The following is a 4,893-nucleotide window of genomic DNA, read 5'->3' as shown; positions in this document are numbered from 1 at the left end:
TTCTATTAAGCTATTTTTGAAGACAACGATTATCTGTCATTCATTCTTTTTTTTAAATATTCCTTTGGGCACATAGCCCAATGTGTTATTCATAACAGGCACTTTCAAGTGTTTGTTGAATGAATTAACAAATAAATTAACCAACTGTACTGTTGAAATTTTTATCTAAACAAGTAAAGAAGGCTGGTGCTGCTCTGGACTGTAAAGACAGCCATGGGGATAGGAAGAAATGGAAAGCTTGAGAGAAATACCACAACACTCAGGTCTCTGCTTCCCCTACCAGGAGTTCCATCTCTCCAAGAGCTAAACTGCCTAAAATTTTCCAAGAGTAAACCCAAGCTGTCTGGGAGCTATAATTGCCCATGAGGGTCTCAATTGCTTCACTTGAGCACCAGAGGTCTCCAAGCCTGATTAGAAAGAAATCAGAGAATCAAAAGTGACCTTAGAGGTTCAGCTTCCCACCTCTGGCCATGGTCAACTCTCAGGTACCTAGCTAAGGCAGCATAGCTGTGACACAGCCCTTACCAAGTCAGTAGAAAAAAGTAAATAATTTCTTTGGACTTCTTAATGTAGCATTTTTTTTAATCTTCCAAAAATGAATCTCTGCCTTTCAAATTGTCTTAGGGATTACATCTGGTTGGGAAACAGAGGAGAAGGCAGCCTTGATTAGGAAAAGGTATTAGAAGAGAGCCGATAACACTATTCCTGCAGCTAATCTGAGGCCTGGGGGTTAGGATAAAATCACTGCATTTTTAATATCAGGGTTTCAATAAATACTTGTTAATAAATGTATTGATCTACTCTTTTTGTGAAGCTTTGTTCTCCTATAACTTCCTGCCTTCTCCTAATAACTTGTGCATTTGGAAGGAGCTATCAAAGAAGAATTCCAGACATCTGAGCTTGGAGACTTCCAGAGGCACATTCAATAGACTACAGCAGAAGCCCCAAGGCTAGGACACTTTCACCCAGAATACCTAGGTCTAATTCAACTAGCGACCTCAGTGGAATGGAGGCAGAGTGGCCTCCACTGGTGGCCATCGAAGAGGGCACGTTCGGAGCCAGCAGTAGGCAGGGCCCACATGCAGGAAGTCTAGGGCCGCCCGCCCATTGCTCATACTCTTTGCACAAGGAGCACAATGATGCGTCAATATGATATCCAACTGCCAGCTCCCCTCTCTTATTCCAGAAGGAAGATAATTCCTGTGGTTCATAGAATGGTTTCAGCAAATGTCTGTCTATTCAAGAAATAGCTCTGACAATTCGTGACAACATGAGTCAGAGAATAGTTGATCTGGAGAGGTAGTAAACAAGGTGTCAAGCCTTATTACTTAACATGTGGTACAGGAGCTAGCAGAATGAGCACCCCCTGGGAACTTATTCAAAGTGCAGAATCTGGGGGCCCCTGGGAGGTACAGTCGGTTAAGCATCCAGCTCGTGGTTTCAGCTCAGGTCATGATTTCAGTGTCATGAGGTCCAGCCCCACGCTGGGCTCTGTGCACAGAAATGAGCCTGCTTGAGATCCTCTCTCTCCCCCTACCTCTGCCCCTTCCCACACTCAATCCCTCTCTAAAATAAATATTTTTAAAAAAATAAAAGCACAGAATTTTAGGGGTGCTTGGGTAGCTCAGCGGGCTGAGTGTGTGACACTTGATTTTGGCTCAGGTCATGATCTCAGGGTCATGGGATCAAGCCCCACATTGGGCTCCACAGTTATCAGGGAGTCTGCTTGAGATTCTCTCCCCCCCCACCCCTCCTGCCGCTTGCCCTCTCACTCTCTCTCTCTCTCCAATAAATAAATAATTTTTTAAAAAGGCAGAATGTTGGACCCCACCATAGCTTTTAAAAAGACCCTCTTATTAAAGTTTAAGAGGCACTGGTATATTGGATGTGGCTCTGTTACTTAAAAGCCATGTGACCTTGGACATGTTATTTGACTTCTTCATAGCTCAGTGTCCTTCTCTGTAAAGTTGGGGTCATGATAGTATCTCCTCATACAGGTGTTGCAAGACATTTGTTAACACATGTCAAGTGCTTAAATTGTACCTGGCACCTAGCAAGCCTGAAATAATGTTAACCATTATCACTAGTCCCTTTTTTCTTTTTTTCTTTTTAATTTCTTTCTTTCTTGTCTTTTCTTTTCTTTCTTTTTTTTTTTTTTTTTTGAGAGAGAGAGAGAGAGCACTCACAGACCCACACACATGGGTGTGCACAGTGCAGGGGAGGAGCAGAGGGAGAGAAAGAATCTTAAGCAGGCTCCTACTCAGGGCTTGATCACATGACTCTGAGAACATGATCTGAGTTGAAATCAAGAGTTGATTGCTTAACTGACTGAGCCACCCAGGCACCTCACCACTAGTCCCTTTGATGCACTGCTTAAATCCTGCTAAGGGGAACTGGCTGAACTTAAATTAATAGGTGGGGAGAGAGAAGGGGATTATAAGTCTGTGTGTGTGGTGGGATATAGAGAAGGCCCCTGATAACAAGAAGGACAACCTTTTTATTGCTAACAAGAACTGTCAATTGTGGGAGCATTAGGCCAAATTTAGGGTACCTAGAGCCCCAGGAAGAGTGAATGGTCATTCATACAATGGATTTATTAACATATCCTACTGCCAAGCCCTCTACTGGGTACTGGAAACAGAGTGGTACACAAGACAGACAAGGCCTCAGCCCCAACATAGAGAAGGCCTGAAGTACCAACTAACACCAAGGGAAGTGAAGACCTATGACATTTCATTACCATGGCCCATTTAAACATACCTTTATGGGCCTTAGAAACGTGGTTTGGCCTTCTCCCCAGATCTTGTTAACCTTCCCGCAACCGATCTTCCTTGCATGTCTCACAGACAGTCAGCTAAGGCACTTATGCAGCTCATGTTGGCCATACCAGCTGCTAAGCTGAACACAGCAAGGATGAGAAGTAGCTGTCTTAGATGCCACTTGTCCACAGAGTCCCATTTTCTGGAACTATTTTTCTAAAACACGGACCTGATCTCTGTTTAGGAATCTCTAATGGTACACAAGGCCATTCACACTTTAGCCCCAAACTATTTGGCAGTCTCATTACAAATTATTACCCATCCCTAATATCCACCCTACACCTTAATTACAAGAGTGGATAAAAAACTGGGGCTCTGTTCAAAAGTGGGCTTCAAATCCAAGCCTTCTTGCTCACTGTTTATGTGAAATGGGACAAGTTATCCAACCTGAGCCTCAGGTTTTGCATCTGCTAATGAAATAATTTTAAAAAACAGCTAGTATGACTCCATATCGAGCACTGTTCTGAGTGCTTTCCATCTACTAATTCAATTTCTTTTTTCAAAATTTTATTTATTTATTTGAGAGAGAGAGCACAAGAAGAGGGGAGAGGTAGAGAGAGAGGGAGAAGCAGACTCCCCACTGAGCAGAGAGCCTGACTTGGGACTTGATCCCAGGAACCTGGGATCATGACCTGAGCCAAAGGCAGACGCTTAACTGACTAAGACACCCAGACGCCCCTCCATCTACTAATTCAGTTTAATCTTCATGACAGTACTACCTCATAGTATTGTGAAGAGTAAGTGAATCAACATCCAAGTGCCTAGAACAATGCATGATATGATGTGATATTAGCTATTACTGCGATTGGTATTAATATCACAAAACAAACAGGCATCATTATGCCTTCATGGCATTAATAGTTCCCTCTCCATGGCACGACAAGCTACCCTTCTCTGTGTTGCAAATTTCCAGTACTCTCCCAAAAAAAAACAGCTTTTCTGGCTAGCATATGTAGAGTAAGTCATGACTTCCATGCATCTTCTCATAGCACTTTAAATAGACCTCCCTGTGTCTCACCTATCCTGGTGCATTCAAAGTGATGTTTGCATATCAGTCTCCACCACTAGACTGTGGATTTCTCAGCAGTAAAGATCCTATCTTATTTACTTTACATCACTATAGCTGACTCTAATGTACAGAACGTAGCAGGTACTAAATAAATGTTTGTTGAATGAATAAACGAAGGTCTGACTGAATGATTAAATACTTACAGGAAAGGGCCTAAAAGAAGATCCAGAGAGAAGCAAGGTTGGGGAGTAAAACAATCTGCCTCTCTTCTGGCCTTGCCTCCCCCACCCCCAGAGCATGAAAGTCATTCAGCAGCACAAGCTCCCTCCCAGCCACCAGATTGATTGTACCTCCCCACCAACAACACTCCCCAGTACCCTCTTGCTAGAGACACACCACTCGCCTCTGGCAGCGACAGAAATAAAGAGGATTACATCATTTGTTACAACAAAATGGTTATTATAGTAATAAGTATAATTAGCATTAGACAATTACAATAATAACACATTTCCTTGCTGCGGAGGTACTTTTTTAAAAAACAGGTTTATTTAATGCCCCCCTCACACACACCCCCAAGAGAAAACAACTCTTTTCATGAAGGGCAGAGGCCTCTTTCATTCTGCTGAGATGCTATCTTAATGAAGGAACATTATTGACAAACCCCATAAAATGGGAGCAGATTCCCTTGGAGCAAAATCTCTTTTGCTCTCTCTCTCTCGCTCTCTCGCTCTCTCTAGTTTCTCTGGGGAAAAGAAAACTTTGTGCCTCTCTTTCAAGGATTAGAACAGGTTGCAGGATAGAAAAGACGAAGCCAAGAGGAAGCAAAAGAAAAGAAAAACAGGTAGAGCTTGAGATCCGTTGTTGGCTATTTCCCACCCCTTCTTCCTGGTTGGACAGCCCAGGAAGGGAGACAGGCTGTTTATTCATCGTAGTAAAGGTGTGTTTCAGATTGTTTTCCAAGTTCTATAGGCACAAGGGGTGCCTAGGGTGAAATGCCACAAAGGAGGAGATCACGGATGGTTAAGAGCAGAGCGTGGTTTTACTCCAGGTGGACACACCCACATT

The sequence above is a fragment of the Enhydra lutris genome, unplaced genomic scaffold (assembly GCF_002288905.1).
Source record: "Enhydra lutris kenyoni isolate GAN:26980312 unplaced genomic scaffold, ASM228890v2 scaffoldscaffold56, whole genome shotgun sequence".
In the NCBI taxonomy this organism is placed as follows: Eukaryota; Metazoa; Chordata; class Mammalia; order Carnivora; family Mustelidae; genus Enhydra; species Enhydra lutris.
This window is presented reverse-complemented; position numbering follows the sequence as displayed.